The 19,936-nt window shown below is 32.2% G+C and overlaps 1 pseudogene; it reads right to left on the bottom strand.

The window, feature by feature from the left end:
* Positions 1–5,015: 5,015 nt before the first annotated feature.
* On the bottom strand, positions 5,016–6,455 carry LOC111397653 (annotated as a pseudogene).
* Between the last annotated feature and the right edge of the window lie 13,481 nt (positions 6,456–19,936).

Here is a 19,936-nt window from a genome sequence, read left to right as displayed (position 1 = left end):
TGGACAGTCAATCTTGAACAGTAAATCTGAAATCAATGGTTAAAGGGATGGGTAAATTAATTTTATACAGTAACTTAAGGATAAAATGCCAGGTTGGTAAAATTACGTATTAGGGAGAACAACACTAACCGATTTACCTGTAATCGAACAAATTCAACCAATTCCAAACTTAATTCAATTGGTTTTGGAAAAAAAAAAAATAATAATAATAATAATAATCACACCTCTTCACAATCCATTATAATTATTTACGAGGCTTAAACCTTAAAAATTGTAGTATATTAAGTTATTAAGATATCTTCCATTATAATATTCAATTTAATTTATAGTATATAAAGTGAAAAACAAAATTAATAATCCAATCATTCAAAAATAATTGACAATCCAACAAATCCAACCATTCAATCTAATTAAATAATAATGCAAAAAAAAACAAAAAAAGTCGACGATTGAGGATGAAATTAAAAGAAAAGTTGACGACTAAATCGATTTTGGGCTAAATTTGATTCGGACTGAGATAAAATATGAAAGTGATGTGCTCGTTAGTAGTATTTAACTCTATATCACGTAATACTTTGAGAATGAATCAATGTGGTGCATAGCTTTCTAAAATAATTCGAGATTTGATTTGATTTTAATATCCTTTTAGATGAAATGAGTAAATTACATGGGTAAATGTTGGGGTACTTACAGAAATACCCTATTTTTTGGGATATTTTTGAAAAAAAATATTATAAACTTGGACTAAATAGCAAATAGTTAAAATTGAACGTAAATTTTACACTCAAACCTAATGCACTGCAGTTTGTCAAAAATCATCCCTCCAAGCTCGGAAAATAAAAAGAAAATGGAAAAAAAAAAGGAAAAAAAAAGGGAAATCTTCCACAAATCAAGCACAAACAAGATCAAGGTTGCTTCAACTACCATTCTTCAAATTTCTCTTCCCCAAATCTAGAAATAACCAAACAAAAATTACAGGTTTTTTATGTTTTTGGTCTTTTGTTTACTTATTTCCCCAATTCCATCATTTTGCACAAATTATGAAAGCAACATACGTAAATATCAATTTCGAGCTGAGAACACATGAAAATTAATTTTGAATCAATTGAATTGATACATCCAAGGTGATTACCAAAATGAGAATATGAAAAAGTAAAATTCTGCCTTTTCTTTTTTAATATATGAAAAAGTCGAAGCATTTCATTAGAATAATTAACTAGATGTGTACGTATTTACTTTTGAAATTCAAATATTGTTTTAATTCTGTTTCGGCGTTACTATTTTTAACTTATTTATGGGCTATATATCTTCACTCGTCGGGTGACTTTTTGTTATCGTTTCGAAGTGTTTACGAAAAACTCTGAGATACATCTTTCGAATTTAAATATCGATAAACGACGAATTTATGATAACAAGTCAAAATGGCCACAAGAAATAGAGTTGACAATTATGGTTTATTTTGCGTCCAATACTTCACACGAGATAATTTTTTACTAGACTTCGACCATGGCAAATTTATCATGGTCACATTACAAGCTTTCTAATAGATTTTGAGTCACTCAAAATGGATAATCGTGACATAAAATACCATACGAAACGAACATTTTTAATAATAAAAATTTTAAAAGTAAAAAAATATCAGATTGGGGAGTGCACTGTTTGTCTCTCAAATGATTTTGCTGACTTTCAAATGTTTTATGTGTTTAATCGATGTAATTAATACGGTTATTAAAACTTTAATTTGATTTAAGTGTATTAATCAAATTTTTTTTTAATAGAACTGTGTCAAATTTCCTCATAAATGTTGATAAGATTAACAGGCGATAGGCTCAAAATCAAGCTTGACCCTGTCAAAAGAGTGGGCCTTCAAAGTTCAAACCGTGAGAATTGGGCTATAAATGTCTCACTCAAGTCTAATTGAGATGAATAAGGAAAATAGACTATTTAACATGAATAGATTTAAACAAAACACTGAATTTGGACCCATTTGACCATTCGCCCATTTGAAATATTATCGGCTAAGTGACAATTTTTGCTGTGTCTATCCTAACCGAAAGATGCTACAGATCGAGGGTAGAAAGCAGCATAAAAAATAGGGGCGTCATGTGTCGACAAACAATTGGACAGTTTGAAATCTTTTAAAAAATACATCCAATCAAAAACATCCAAATCAACATGTCTTCTTGCTTCCTATCTTCAACCTTGTCCAAGGAGTTTAATTGATCCTAACTCAACAGCAGACGACCTCATTTACATGGTCACTTGAAAGAAAAGGAGAATTGATGCAGTCGTAATATATAACTAAAGTAAATTACAAGTAATTAAAATGAAAAAATCATCTGCTAATCAAAATTTAATAAATATAATTTTCAACTTCCATTCGAATGACTTAAAAATATTTATTTAATATCAAAGTTTTAATCCATAAACCTGAAATGAGGAATTGAAAAAAATGAAATTCATTATTTTTGTGATTAATACTAATTCATTTAAAAATTTTATTTTATTTTTGATAATCAAATAGATGGAAGGACTTAGAAAAAAGGGCTTCTCTTTGTCTCGATAAGGGCTCCGCAAGAAAAATAGAAAAATATTGTATTCGATCGTGTCGAACAAGCCCTTCAATGCAATCCATTCAGGAGAGAAAAATGGGTTCCGAGACAATTACATTTTATTTATTTATTTATTTATTTTTCATTTTCTTGGCTGTGGTTCTTCTGATTTCTTCAAAAGCGACAGCAGCCAGAAAATATTTCTTGTTATGACGATGCTAAATTGTTTAGGCTCTGTTTGATGCCCATTACGTGTTACTTACAAATAATATTACACAACCGGATAGGTACTCAATATTAATTACATCAGACATTGCAACCTCGATAATACAAACAGTTAGAATCAAATATATGAAAATCTGCACATGTGGTTTTCAAATTATGCAACTTGTTATAGCTAGATCCTTTTGGGATGATGGTTTAGAAGGAAACTACCATTGGAAAAATGGCTTGTTGGGGATGTACTGACATAATTTTGAGCGGGACGCATTCGTTCAACTTGGAAGATGAAGATTATTCTGTCTAACAAACTTATAACTAGCCACCACATCAGATTTCAATAATTAGGATATTTCGTCTATGATAATTGTTTCTGTCTTGAAATCTGTAGGGGCAGATGAACGGCTTAACCCATCATACTTTTTTAAAATAATAAATATAAAATTGTATCAAAGTACACCAATGAAATATTTTAAGCAAAAACTATCAAATACAAAATGATATGCGAGTTAATTGAAGGTTAAAGATGATATCTCACCACCACCAACAACAACAGCAATAATAATAATAATAATCAGAAACACAAATGCTATTATAAGCAAAGGATAACGAGCTCAAGTACAATTCACATGTGGTGCAATAAGTAAAACTTAGGGTGCCAGCTGCTTACTTTAACCAAAACCCTAACCCTCTAATGTCCTAATTTGTTACCTTTAATGCTGGATTTTGTTTAAAACTAGAATTAGATACTGGCTTAAGCCTCGTTAAATTAGGCATTACAAAACCATTTCTTTACTTTAAACTTAAAAAGTGAGATAAGACTTAATTACTTAGACAAATGCATGATTCATCAAATTGGGATGTCAAGTATAGCTGTTACAGCTTGGATGTCTCAAATGCAAATCGCTAGTCTTTTTGGTCGAATGATAACATTCTTTTTTATTATTATTCATCGTAAACATTATGTTCATAACTTGTACAAATCGACTCCTAATCCAACCAAACTTGGACCAAATCCTAACCTCCCATATTGTATTTCTAATATTCCTGTCATGGGCAATTATATTCACACCATAATTTTTATTTCTTGCATCACATTTTAATTACACTTAAGGTCCTTAATCTTTGCTCATTATAGCATTTATGTCCCTAATAATTTTTCATGTCATTCCTATCTTGAAACTTTCCGTTAGTTAACATATTTTTTATTTGTATCAATTTCATGTCCAAAAGTCCATTGAAATGATGTAAAACAACTTATTTTTTTATCATATTTTTAAAAATAAATAAATAAATAAGGCAAAAAAAATATTTTTCCCTGATTTCAAGCATTAAAATAAAATATCTTGATATAAATCATCAACGACAAGACTTACTAATTAATAGAAAGTTAAAGATAAAAATTATACGTAAAAGAGTTGAGAAAATAATTGAGCTAAGATTAGAGAGTTTAACTACAATTAAAATGGGATGATGGTGGATTGAGATTGAGACATTTTGTTTGTAGTCCAATACTGTGGAAAGTTATGAATATACATATTTAATTGTTTCCTTTTGCATTACCTATCGAAAACTCATTCCCTGTCATCTATTACTTTAGTTACTTATTGTGTCCCGAGTACCACGTAAATACTTGCTAAAATTTTAATTTGAAAGTCCACATTTTGATTTCAATTTCCATTTATAACTTTAGACTACAGTGTTGGCATTGAATAATATATTATTTTGGTAATTTTCACTTTTGTTTTCAATCATAAAACATCATTTATTTCTGGGTATACGGTTTGTCAATTAAATTAGTTACTCCATATTTATTAAGAACCAACGGATTTTTATTTTCTTAAATTTGCAAGTGTTTGCAGAGTTAACGAATTTTAAGCTTGTTTGTCCTCTCGCTACTATGTCATAATATCTTTGTCAAAATAATTTATATGAGTATGGTTACGTGAAATTTGAGCTAGCCATCGGATAATCATGAGCAAAGTATACGGATTGCAAGTTTAAAAATTTAGGAATAATCTTTAATTCATATTGGAATGGACGGTCAGATGGAAATCCTAGTCAGCCCATCAGTGGAAAGAATCAAATATGGTGTAATAGCCAATCAAGAGAGGAAGCGATATTATAGTGCCAAAGATAACCCTGCAAAAATAAATAAATAATTTAAATTATAACAATATACATACATTTATTATTTATAGATATAGAAAATAAACTTCGTTCCATAATTATTTTATAAGCAACTTACGCAGTACTAAATAATTCTGAGTGCAGCCCATATTCTTTAGCAAAAACAAAGGATGAGATCGATTGCGGCAGTGCCGCCTTCAACAACAATACATACGATGTTATATGAAGAGGATAAACGATTTGATTTCAATATTTTTCAACATATTTTAGAATAAAAAATTTTAGATGATGAAATCGTAATATGTACCTGAATGATCGCTACACGAAAAATGTCACCACGCAGACCTAATGCAGAACAACCAATAGCCATACTTATTGGTCCGCCAACAAACTTCAATACCATCGCTAATAACGTTAGTCGGACACCACAGGCTGTCACTTTCTCTTGCAATGCCATAAAAATACCTTCACATTATTTACAAATATAACGAAATTCAATCGTAAGGTTTCCGTAGACGTGAAATAGAATCAATTCTCTAAAATCTTCGAAAATAAACGGAGCATAGCAGCCAAGGATTACATGGGAAAAAGAGACTTTGCGCAAGAAATGCACATTATATTACAAATATAATGAAAATATATATCTAAAATGAATCATTATATACATACATTATACATACCCAAAGAGAACATGGCAACGGCACCCCCAGCCCTTGACATTATCAATATGGATCCTTCAAGAATGGAGGGCATCTGAAAATGCCACCTAAAAGAGTGCAACCAAAACAGATATTTGAATTTTTCCTTGAGATAAACTGAAAATTTTGTTTATAATTAATTATTTGATAATATGTATATACCTGTTAGCTAAAAGAGCCCAGATGATGCCAAGAAAACATGCATAAGAATTTGGATTCTTAGCAAGTTTACTCCATACCGTCTTCATCAAAGGTAAGAAAGATGGTCTTTTACTCACAGTAGAATTTGTGTTCTCGTCCACCGTATCATGATCATTTCTCCCCGCTTCAATCGACGACAAATTCACTTGCCGGTTATTTGTCGAGATTACCGATGTGTCACACCTCGTACGTCTGAATTCCAACATGAATAAAGAGCAGGGGACCAAAAGAGAGACTGTAGAACTGACGACTGTATAACAAGATCAGCTCCCATTTGATCATACATGGCTTTCAATAGTGGAACTCCTATAACAAGAGTGTTATTGAGACTTGATAGGCAGAAGCATGTTACAGACCAATCATACTTCCCTTTGCTACTCAAATTAGCCCACAAAGCTAAACCAATGCCAATGACGACTTTAGCTATAACATCTGCGGCAAGGAAGAGATAATTCATCCTATAAGGGTTGACATGAGCTGCGAACTCGAAGGTGAAAAATGGCATTATGAAATAGCAATTGAAGCGGTTAATGGCATCACAATGGTCTGGTTTAAACATATGCCACCACCTTATGGAGCCCTAGCCTAACGCCAGTGCTGCGTTAAATGGCACCATGGCCACCACTATTTTGTAAATATCATCCCAAGCTACCATTTTTCTATTATATTTTTCCAGAATAGCTTATGAATGTAGACTTCAGATTATGAAATGTTTCTAAGTAAAGTCTGGTCTAGTTAATAGTGCAGTCATTAATTTATAAACATTTTTTTAATGGGAATACGAAGCTGATTTCATTGTGTTGAGTTCCCACCACTGAAAAAGAGTGTTCTTCCCTAAGAAGAATGCAACATTGTCACTTGGTATAACGAGGGACCCACTCATTTTTAACTACTTTTTGGCATTTCAACTTGACAAACACGCTCATAATAATAGGCGACCCCAGAATCATGGAAGGATATGGATTTATTGAAAAATATAACAAAAATTTTGTGATGGACAACAATACGAAGACTTGAACCTTACCAAGTCTTCGAGTTGTTGGGTCCTAATTTACAAGAAAAATCAAATTTTCAATTAATTAGTTTCTCATACGCATGTTCTATGACTGTCCAAGAAAATGTGTGAAACTTGTTTGGCTCAAATGCAAAGCTACAAAAATAGAAGAAACTTGCTCATTTTGACATCAAGAAGGGTGTAACTATACACATTTTCGGTGTCGATCTGGACAAAATACCAAAAGATAAAAGAAGCGAAGGCAAACATGCTCACATGATTCTCTCCTCACATTGTATCCTTCAAAACTTGCAATATAAGTGCATATTTAGCACGTAGTATTAGATACGACTTATATGATTTAAGAGTATAATTAACAATAGTCTAACTTCATTTTCTCTAAACTACCATCAACATGCCAAAATGTGTCCAACCTAATAAACTCTGCTGATCGTGATAGCCATAGAACCATAGATAATTCTTGTTGGTCTTGTAGCCTTCACCTTCCAAATCAAAAAAATAAAATAAAATAAAATAAATAAAAAATTAAATTAAATTAACCGACTTTGAAATAATCTACAAAGCTAAACAGCAAACACGAAAGTATGCTGCTGAGCTAAAACCTCAGGTTACCAAATGCGATACAACGCTAAATAAGCATTAGCACTACCAGTACTACGCAAGAAATCAGAAATAAATATATAAACGAAATTACTAGTTCTCCTAGACAGAAAGAACTCGTAATCAAGCTCTCTGTTTACAAATGCCTGACTTCCTGTCATGCTGATAGCACGAGCCATAAGAGATGCTGTCTGCTCGAGAATCCTGAATCGCTATTTCAAAATTCCCCGAGTGTTGGCTGTCAGAATTTATTCTCGAAGCTTAGGGCATCTCCAACTATTGCACCATTGCACCATTTTGCACCATTTGTTTGGTGCAAAGTTGCTTCAATGCAACACCAAACTTTGCATCATTTTGGTACAAAATGGTGCAAAGTGTAAAATGTCTCTTTTGCCCTTATTTAACATTTTCCAAATAAATTTGTTAAGGGTATTTATGTTATTTGTGCTATATATTTTTTAATACAATAAATTGTTATTATTTTTTTATTAATATAAATATAAATATTATTTTTATTTTTATTTAAAATAAATTTTAAATGTAAGACATAATAATTAATAAATTAATTAAAAGACGAAAACAATTTAAAATACATCAAACACGATTATTTATTAAAGTTAACATGAAATATATTAAATAGCGAAATACATACGATAATCCAATTTCATTTTTAAAAAAAAGATACATAAAAAAGTGCATAATTCAATAATCTGGAAGATCACTTCCAGATCCTCCAAAATCGCTAAAATAATTTCCAAACAAAGAGATGCACTTCGAAATGCATTAATCGATCATTTGTGGGATGAACATATGAATTCTGAGGATTAAATTGTAAAAATTTAGCGACTTCGTAATATCGTCTATCTAAATTCGAAATGCATTGTACTATTTTCTGATAGCATGATTTCATATTTTCGTTGTTGTAGTATTTTTATTAATTGTTCTATGTTTTTTATATTTATTAATGAATTTAATCTTTTTCGTAATTTAACGTAATTATTTATTTAGTAATTTATGTATTTATGAAATAATTAAATAAATAATATTTCAAATAAATAAATTATAAAGAATAAAAAAGGAAAGAAAATGGTTAAATACTATTCATTTGGTGTAATGGTTAGATATGAATTTTAGTTTGATGCAAGATTTGGTGCAAAAATTTGTGCAAAATAGTGTAAAATTCGATGCAGAATTGGATATGGCCTTAGGCTAGAACCAGCATTCACCCTTCTTATTTGCCATTGATATACAAAATGAAATTACAAGAGCGACTAGATTGGAAGCAAAATACATTCAATGATTCAAAGATTAATAACGAAGTTCATGGATAGTTCTTCAGTTCCATAGATAGAACAAAGAAACTATCAAGTTCAATGCTAATAGAAGTGTGCCTTTATTAGGTACATGTTAATAAACCAGTTTCAGTGTTCATTTTGAAAGTACAAGAAAATGGTCAAGTGCAGTAAAAATGCGCAATACTGTAATTGCAGTAAAAGATTTTGTTCCTCCCATGCTATAAAAGACTCCAATTCCTGGAAGTTTCTAACTAATGAAGAGGGAGAGAGGCTACATCTTTCTCTTTTTGGCCACACACAGTTAAACTATGACTTATTCCCAATAAATTTGGACAATTAGTCTTCCTCTTTCGCCATATTTGATCAAATTTGCAACAGATTATCATAAGCAAAATTAATGTTGCATACGTTTGTGGTCATTTAACACTACAATTTGATGCAGTCATATGATGGATGTAATTATTGAAAAATAACTCTCCTTTTGCTTCATTCATGATATTCTTTTTGGACTTCATCGTATTCCACAAAAGTAAAATTCTCTCAATGCTATTCATGGGCAAAATTTTCTTGACCTTCTAGTGAAGATAACTGCTAGAATTGGGTTTCTTGTTGCCCACAATGTTTTTGCAGAGGCAATCTAGAATTAGGTTATTTGTTGCCTTAATCTTTCCAGGGACCCATCAACCTAGAGTTATCTCAAATATTATTTCATCCATCTAATTGTACACTTGTTAGTTACATAATGACAACCCTCATTTTGTTTAATCATTCAACAATAATATTATAGACCTCATCCGTCTCTCTTAAATTTTGAAGTAATATTTATTTTCCACATTAAATAAATTTTATGGAAGTTCAAGGAGACCTCCAAACATTACATTTTCAGTTGATTAATCCTCACTGCACTATGGAAAATCAGGCTCAACACTTGCACCACAGTTATCCACCGACGAATCATGTATGGGGTCTTTGCGTACCAAATGGCCAAGTGAATGGTAAGTCAAGAAAGCTGCATGAAGAGTGCTATCAGGTATTCTATAAATGAGATACCATGCCACTGAATATCTGAAAATAGACTGTCAATGCTCAACACCAATATATGTTCATATCAAACTAACTTTACAAGGTTGCATACTGACCATGAACTTTGGTGAAGATCTTGTAGACCCCCCCACTCCAGAAGAGTCATGCTGAACGTCCTTCACCTCTAACAAGCTCATTTATCCTGAAACACAGGAATCAAGAAAAAAAATTAATTCCCCATAGATTGTTTGTGAAACCAGTTTCTGTGTGTTGACCGTAGATCACTGAATTATTTAGAAGTATTGATCCGTTTAAGCCACACAGGTCTCCAAAGACTTCAAAAATGCTCATAAACTGTTCATTCTGCCTTATTTTCTGGGGTACAGATGCAAACATAACACGGATATATAAGGCATTTAATTGAATAGCTCTGTCAAGGAAATGCAACTGTGTGCTCATGCAGTTCTCTACTAGTGAAATCAGTGAATGCCAGCCGTGTCAAAATATTCATACGTGTAGCTTTTGATCATTTAGATACAAATAGAAAAAACGTATTTCAGTATAATATAATGTCTGCCGTAAGATTAAATGACAAATATAAGGAAGAAAGTCTGTTGAAAAATATGGTTGGTTTCTTAAAGCGTTAATTATGGTGTAAAGTTGGGTTTAGGCAAAGCCCTTCTAGGGTGCAATGAAGCGTAACATTGTGCATAGTCGTATTCCTAAATCTGAATCAGTGAGCAGATGGAAAGACTTCTGTAATGTCCAGCCTCTAGCCTCCTTTGTTAACTCAACCATCCAGCCAATTGCCATTTTTGTTGACTAAACAATTTGAAAATTGAGACAAAGAAATGTATGCGTTAAATACAGAAGGAAATATTTTCTTCTTAGCCATAAAATGAATAGAAGAATGCAGCCACCCTTTGCAGATTTTTTTGAAAATGTACATGGTGTAATTAATGAAGGATGGCAACTCTTTCACTATAAATAGGTGATACTTTGAGAAGTGTAAAATATCCTCAGAAAGAAGGTGAAATAGAAAGAGTGAGTTTAGAAAAAGATTTGCGATAATTTTTTTTAACGAGATTGTAATCTCTATAAATTCTATCCAAGTAAGAAATAGAATGGTTTTTCTTCATATATCTCCTCTTTCGTAATCAGAGAATCACAACTTCTGCGCGATTAGTCTATTATAGTGGTGAATAAAAAGGTGTCCGAGACTCCAAAGTTATGCTATAGCCCGACTGAACTATCTGAAAATGAAAGTAATTTTGTAGCTGGCAGCCTTATTTCGAACAAAATCCTCCTTGTCCAAGTATTATTAGAAGACAAGAATGAGAACTAGCATAACTCCAATGTGATTTTTAAACTCGACATGTTGTTGTATAAACAGAAAGTCTTTCAGCTACTACTAAATTCATTACCATTTTAACTGAGATTCAATTTTATCTGTTTAAGCTAGATAAGTGAATTTGTTTCAGTTTAAAAGCCATGGTTGTCTTCTAACTATCTACATCTTCTTTCGTTGAACATATTAATAGTATCTAAAAATTGTATAAAGCTACTCTAAAATTTTTGGTGTATAATCTTTTGATTTATGGTATTGTGGAAGACTTGAAGCATACAAATGGAGAGTATAATCGTGCTTCCGATTACCTTTTCTAGTTCGAATTCTCTAATTATGAGTATGTATTACAAAGTGATGTTGAGATGCATTTATAGGAAAGTATATGATCAGTTCCATGTTGCAGAAGCATAAATTTTTCTCATATGTATCTATACAGAATAATCCTTTTCAGATTACAAGTTAATCTTCACCCCCAACCATATCTTGAAAATGACTTTTGTTACCTCTCCAATTTCCAGAGAATAAGAGATTATGTATTACTGAGTGCTATTAAAGATGCATCCACAGGTAAATAAATTATCAGCTTCATACTGCGGAAACATGAATTTATTCTCTTATTTATGGTTACAGGATAATATTTTAAAATGATTATAAAGGTGATACTTGTTGGCATATCAATTAATCTTTCCCCTGGCCTATCTAGGATTCTAGTACTTACTATAAGTAGCCCTTGAAATGAACTTCATGAAAATTGGAGGTTTCACCTCGACTAGAGCCAGTATTCATTTAGGCAAAGTTCATATCCCGTCACCACAAATCAAACCAGAAGCCATGGCAGGCCCAAGGCATCAGCATTGGCCTTATTTTTCTTTTGCCACACGTAAAGTATGAGGCTTCCAACTCATATATCAAGGGCAATATGTGAAAGAAGTAAATATTGGCAGTTCAAAAACCAAAGATATAAGAGCGGAGAGGATTGAAGACTCTGTCATTGATTTCAACATGTTCTCACTGCTAAATTTGTGGTTCCACTATCTTGTGACCTATTGGGCAATTGGCAGTTTTGAAATATCTTGTTCTCCTGTCATTTGATGTTTCTATTTTTGTTTCCATTCATTGAGTCTTGTTCCATATGTACATTCTATTTTCGGATCAAAAGGTTCAACATTTTTGCCTTGGGAATAAATCGTACAACGGATACCTTTTTCTCTGTAAATAAAATAAAAATTTAACTAATCAAGTAAAAGTCAAAACAGAAATAAGTTGAGATTAAATGTAAATAGTTCTAAGCAATAGTGCCAAAAATTTATTGCTTTTTTCTTATCACAAGTTTACGAGATCGAAAAAGTGATATAGTATACATTTGATTCTGGATAATTTTTCTCATAGAGACAGTTATTTGTTCTTAGTTTACTATCACTACTTCTATTTGATGAAAATAAATTATGATTTGGACATTGGTCAATTAAATTATTCTATCTAACTTAATGTATCGAAATGCACACAATAGTTGAATTAGATTTTTAAGTATGAGAGGAATATTAAGGCAAACAACTATATTTATTGATCACCTTTAATTCTTTAATCTACCTTTAATTCTTTAATCAAGATTATTAACTTAATGTTGTGTTTTGTCGAATTATTTTATTGTATTCAATTTACTTATCTCTAATTCGAATTGATAAGTCAATTCCAAGTCTCTATGTGAATCAAGATAAATCTTGGTTAAACGCCTTAAATCTCTAAAAAGTCATGAAATGATCGCATTATCTAGAAAAGATATGTCTACACTTTTATAGTAGTTCCTGAATTTTACTATGTAGTCTAAACTTATAACACCTCTTGACTCATTATAGATTCACAATATCATTAAGCCCCCGTTTGGCCCCCAATTATTTGAGTTTATAATTTTTGGAATGGTTTTTCTCTTTTAAGAATGCATGGTTAAAAAGGAAAAAAAAGTTTTGGATTTACTTGTACTATTATTTTATTAGAGAATGTGGAAAAATTGATTATAATTTTAATGAGGAACAAACGGAGACTAAATTAATGGCCAAATAATTCAAAGCATAAAACACTATAGATAAAATTGAGAACTAAAATCTTGAAATTTGAATTAAAAGGGTTTCAAGAGACTATATTATTTGCCCTAACAAAAAAATTAGCCACGCATACTAAACGAAGAAAACCATAGAACAATTATTGAGTAATCAACGATTTTTGAAGTAAGATGTAGAGGATCGGAAGAATCTTGCACCTATTATTTCCCCAAGTTTTGCTTCCAAACCCTTGTTCTTTCTTTTCTTCCTTGAGGTTTTCTCTAATTTTCAAGCGTGTGAGACTCTTTTCTTTTCTAAATTATGTTTTCATATAGTATTACACTTCAAATAAGAGTTCACGCGAAAGATAAACTTGAAAAGAATAAAATTAAATTAAAAAAATGCAAAAATGGCCCAAATGGAGTTGGCCGTTGGTCGGCCACGAGTTCGGCCGCTGGTTTGCAAACCGAGGCTGACTTGTGGCTGCAAATTTCCATTTTGTAATTTGATCTTTCGACTTTCCAAAACATTCATTAGGTCCTCAACTTTCCAGTAGTCAACTTTTCATCCCAATCTCATCTCCAGCGACAGAGTTTGCTTTTTACACCATGCAATGAATGCCTTAAAAAATAGTTTACGGCATACAATCGCATGCCGTATAAAGCCATACCTTAAATACGCATATTTTTTTAAGGCATTCTACACATGCCGTAAAAAATAAAAAGCACGCCCTTAATGAACTATTTACGGCATGCCTTGCATGCCATAAATGCTTAACCTTTTACGACATGAGTCTACATGCCGTAATAAGATAATATTTTTTTTAAGGCAAACATTTTTGCATGTCGTAAATGTTCATCTCAAAATCAATCTCCAATGAAACTTAAAATCACCATTTTTTTTTTTTTTTGCATTAATTGAGTTTAACCTCAATCTTTACCTACAAAGCACATAATTAGGTAGAAATTCGATCAAATAAATCATAATTTGCCAAGTCCAAAGGCTATACTCGGCCCATTTATATTACCTCCTTGTTATTGGTCCAAATAAAATCCTAACCTAACCCTAATTATATGTACTTACCCTAGCCGTTTTGGAGTGTGTGACTTGTGTGTTTGAGAGGAGAAAATGTCGATGCCATAGAAGAGCAAAATCGGCTGCCTTTGTGGTGCCAAAATCAGTGACTTTCTTTTCACTTTGTGGCCTCTTCCTTGCCTCCTTTGGTGGTGTTTTCTTTTTGTCTTTATGGCTACAAATCATCACTGTTATCTTATCCTTTATAGGTGATTGAAAAAATTGAGGTGGATATATTGATTGTGGATTGGAACCATTTGGATTGGTTGTTTGGTAAAGAAATGTAACGTGAAACTGAACCTAGAAAATATCGATTTAACGATCCTTAGAGCGAACTTTCATGACAATTGGTATCAAAGCTTCAAGATGGTCAATCTGACTTGAAAAACTATCTAGAAAATTGGCTGAATCAAGTATAAATCAGATCGAAAAGCAGTCCAAAAATTGCCCTAAAATAGCATTTATAATTGCAATTTTCGACCAATCCAAAAGGCTTTTGGTGAAAGGGAGACCACTGATGTAACATATAGGCGGAGGTGGCCCTAGTGGTCAAGCGGTGATTGGCAATGGAGGCAAGCGGATGGCGCTAGAGGCCTAGGTGCAAAGAGAGTTGGCGGCGCATGAGGGCACATGCAGCGTCATCTGGCGGAAGTTTCTACTGACAATTTGTTTCTAACATCATTTATGATATTTTTGTGTAAGTTTTCTGTTTCAAGTTATACACCAAAATATGGATGATTATGTTCTTCGCACGTTTGGGATTCAATTGTGGTTAATTGATTCCATCGATTGTTGCAGACTTTTGGATGAATAGTGGTAGTCCTAAGGTGATAAATTTGCATCTGTCATAATTTACGAACTCAAACGTAGTCTACTCGGTATCATGTTTCTTTACCTTTTATTATTGTAGTTAAAACTATTTTGTTGGGTAATAATTTATTTTTCTCCTTCGAAGTTATCGTGTGGGGGTGACATTAGGTTTTGGGTTACCGTGAAAGGATAATCATTGCCTTTTGATGAAATGGAGACTACTTGCATGACGTGCAGGCAGAGGCAGTCCCAAGAGTTAGGCGCATGATTGATAACTATTGCGCGTAAGGCCTGCGTGCAAAGAAAGTTAAGGCCGGTGAGGGCATGTGCAGCGTCATCCGACAATTTGTTCCTAAGATCAATTTTGACATTTTGGTGTTGTTAATTTTCTATTTCAGGTTATATGGTGAAATCTGGATGATTCTGTTCTTTGCACGTTCGAGATTTAGTTGTGGTTCTGGTGACTTTAGGATAAATAGTGGTGGTCCTAAGGTAATAAATTCATCTCTCTCGTAATTTACAGATTCAAACGTGGTCCGCTTGGTATCGTGTTCTTTGCCTTTTATTATTGTAGTTAAAACTATTACGTACGATAATAATTTATTTTTCGCATTAGAAGTTATCGTGTAGGGATGATGTTAGGTTTGGGGTTGCCGTGAAGGGGTAACCATTGCCTATTTCTAAACCTATGAATTATTTGTTTTAAATTCTTTGTGAATTTGTTCCCAATCTTTTCTTCAATATTAGAATTGCATGTGACTTTAAAAAAATGTGTTTGACTATTCTATGTTTATTATGTCTGTACTTTGCTTGTGGTCATTATTTGGTATTAATGACATATGTAGGTCTAAGGCATATGCGAAAAGTAAGATGTGTTTTAATTGAGTAAATTTGGATATGATGAGATAGATTGTCCTATAAATGATAATAAAAGAAAGGGTAATATAAGATGTGAGGCAAATGTGGCTATAGGATTGAGTGATTACTCTAGTGAGGCTTATTGAGAGTAAACATAATTACTACATGTACATCTATGTGTAATCTATTCTGCATGTGTGTGATTGTTTAATTATGTTGAGAGTAAACCTAGTTACTACATGTACATCTATGTGTAATCTTGCAATTTGTTTTATGAGTGTAACTGAATGATTTGGAGTGATATTATTAATTTGTGTAATTGTTTGCATATGTAGTAGGTTGAGATGGAATATGATGCTGGAGGATCCAAGTCGAGTGATGCTGATTTGTCAGATAGCACGATGATGGCGTTGAGATACCATGAGATGGTGGATCGGCGCAAAGATGGAAAGTGAATCGCAATTATTTTCTTAATTGGGGGAATTTGACGCGTCTTTGATAATTTGGCTATAACTTTGGCTACGGTAATCGGAATCGCTATTATGACCCCAATCCAAAAAGCTCTCTTCGGCGCGCACATCGTAGCCACCAGCTATGCTTGGTGGGCGTCAATTTCAAGCCTAAAATTCGCTGTTTTCCTTTTCAAAATTCAATTTTAAGTTATTTTTTGCTATTTATGATAATATTTCGTTTCCCTTTTTTCATATGTTAGAAAACTCGAATTTAGCCAAATTTTTGGCAACCTACTTCTTTTACTTAATATTTTATTCTGGTATAATTTTGAAATTTTTCCATTTTTGGTAATTTTCCCATAATTTCGTATTTCACAGTTATTTAACCCGGCTTGTGGGTTAATTTTGGTCATTCTGCATTATTAATAATATTGAATTGATTTCAAAGTATTTTCTCTAGTTTTTGGGCTTTTTTTGTCGTTTCTTGCTTGCAAATCATCTGCTATAACAAACCAATAGAATAATCACTATCCTACCCAGCGTCAAAATAGCAGTGTGTTTAATGTCTTTTTGATAAAGTGGAGTATAGATGTCTAGGGGTACATTGGTGATTTGTATCTTGAATATTGATTGTGAGATTTGGATCATGAATGAAGATATGATTAAATACTGAAATTCTTTATACGTAAAGAGATCCTGATCAGGTGGAGTGTGAGAGAGGTTCTATTACTTTTGTTAATTAGAGACCCATTATCCACGTAGGTTGGGAAAGATGTGTTCTCGAGGTGGGAGTAACGTTGAATGGGATAGGATAAGTGTGGTGGGATCTTTTCGAGGGTCATTTATACATTTGTTGTATATGTATTGGCCATTTGTTGATTAAATTAAAGTTAATATGTTGTTCTGTGCAAACGAATTTTAAAAAGATCTTTATGTTATCCTATATAATATTTTCATCATATGATTATTTGCTCTTGATTGTTTATTGTGATTATCTACTTCTACTTGGATATTTTATTTATGACCTTAGCCTGGTAAGTACATGGAGCAGGTATAGTATGTGTTTTGGGTCGAAACACGAGGTAAGGCATGTGATTCCAATGTTATTCATTACCTTGATTATACAAGTAATAACTATGTGTTTTGATTACTTACAGATTTATTAGTTATCAAGGTAAAGATTTGTTGGGTTTTGATATACAATAAATCCCGAGTTATGATGTTAAACATGGGAATATATTTCATAGGCCTCGGCCGATGAGATAAGTAATTATCAACGACCAAGTCTAAAGGCTATACTTAGCCCATTACCTCTTAGATGACTCTGAATCTTGGTCTATTTAACCTTGTTATTGATTCAACTAAAAGCCTCACCTAACCCTATCATATGTGCTTACCCTAACCATTTTGGAGTGGTGATATGTGTGTTTGAGAGGAGAAAACGTGGCTGCCATAGAAGAGCAAAACCGGCTGCCTTTGTGGTGTCAAAACTGGTGACTTCCCTTTCACTTTGTGGTCTCTTCCTTGCCTTCTTTTGTGGTGTTTTCTTCTTGCCTTTGTGGTTACAAATCATCACTGTTATCTTGTTCTTTGTGGGTGAGATTGCAAAACAATCGAGGTGAATATATTGGTCGTGGATTGGAGCCGTTTGGTAGAAAAAGAAAAAGGTAACGTGAAACTGAGCCCAAAAAACACCGATTTGACCATCCTTGAAATGAGCTTCCACGACAAATAGTGAGATGTTCTTTTTGTGGATTACTAAAAGCACAATATTTGCCACAATATTGATACAACATAAATAAATGCTTCTTCAGGATCATTTTCTTGTCAATATTGAATCAATATGCTTAGAGATATCGTGCAAATTAAATCTCATTAGGTAAATGAGATTTGGAAACAATAATATATATCGACCACACCCATTTGATTAAATGTAAGCCCTTGATTATTATGAAAATCAATAATATGAGATATTTCATGAAGTTTTTAGAAGTATCTTCAAAAATATTTTAAATATTAGTTTTGATTTAAACCTTTCTAAAGAGTATCTTATCCCAATTAACATTGAAAATTTCATTATTATTATTATTATTATTATTATTATTAAAGGTTGAGGATGCTAAGGCTTCAAGTGTATGGATTCATTCACACATATTGCGAATGTAGGTGATTTGCTGTAATTTTTCCTATAAAATTGTTTTGTCTTAAGGGAGACCAATTATGATCAGATATTGGTCGAGCCAGTTCCCTAAACTAAATGGACGTAAATGTTCTTCCAACTGTAAAATAATTCATGTAATTACTTTTTAATTATGTTTTAGTGTTTTAACATATATATGATTGAATATCTCACGTTTGTTTCAGCAAGTCATTGGAGTTAAATCTCTCTTTACTTCAATCTCAGAAGTCTCCAGGCTGTTGGGCGCGGAAGATCCAATAATACACGTTGATTTCAAACCGGATTATAAGAAACGAGATTTAATGACAATATTAAAGTATACTAGATCACACCACAGAAAACAATGTTTAAAAGTAAAGAAAACACAAAGGGATTAATTTGGAGAACATGTTTATTAAATTGAACAATATGAAGAATACAAAACAGACTAACAATACTGCTTCTATGTTACTCTCTACAAACTTACCAAAGGAGCTTCATATTTATAGGTCAACCTTAGAAGAGTTCTAAAAGGAAATAAAATATATTACAATTAGGAGACTCAATTTCAATAGGATTTTGTTTCCTTATTTTACTTAGTTTCCTTAAGCCTTAGGTTAATATTCTCCTAATCCAAGTGAAATACCCTCTTCAAAAGACTCCTATTTGAGTCATGCTCCTAACACAAGCATGCATCCAAGTTCCTAGTTCCATCATTGCCATGAATGATACAACTATATACTAAGCTTCCCCGTGGGAAGAATTTAGAAATGGTCTAATTTTAAATAAATAGAAATGAGAGGTGGATAATAAATGATAGTACGTGTAGATTCAAATTTGTGAATTGTCTTCAATCGAGATTTTCTCGATTTCTTAGGCACATGAGGAACCGACCTTCGAATTTGACTTTTCGGAGTCCTTGCTTTTGGCTTATATTCACATAGGCCACTCATAATTAGAATGTATACTTGAAAATGAAGTTTGAGCATTTATAGCTAATTTATAGATTTTGCCAAAACGAGAATAAATAATTGATAAAGTTAGTGATTTGACATTCGACTCTTAAAACTTGCTATTTTGTAGATTTGTAGCTCATGCTCCACCATAAATTTTAAACCATTATTTACTTAGCGAACAAATTATACAGTTTATGTTTGTTTAACATTATTAGTAACTTTTTTGGAGGAATTGTAGTTAGTCTCTTAAAATGTGTAGATAATAAATAGATAAAAGTTATGAATGTGTGGTTGAAACTTTGAAATTAATATTTGACTTTGACTAAACGATAAAAAAAAAAAAAAAAAAAAAAAAACCAAACATGTTGAATCAATAACTAGAATTGCATATAACTTATATGAAGTTTAATACGTAATAATAATTCAAGATAGTTGAATTCAAGATGGCTTATTAAGACAATTTTACTCCTTTAGTGTCGAAAGTCTTTAGGCAAGTGCCTTTTCAAAA

This window comes from Olea europaea, chromosome 7, assembly GCF_002742605.1.
Source record: "Olea europaea var. sylvestris chromosome 7, O_europaea_v1, whole genome shotgun sequence".
NCBI lineage: Eukaryota > Viridiplantae > Streptophyta > Magnoliopsida > Lamiales > Oleaceae > Olea > Olea europaea.
Note: the sequence above shows the minus strand (reverse complement) of the source record. Positions and strands in the feature narration are given on the sequence as shown.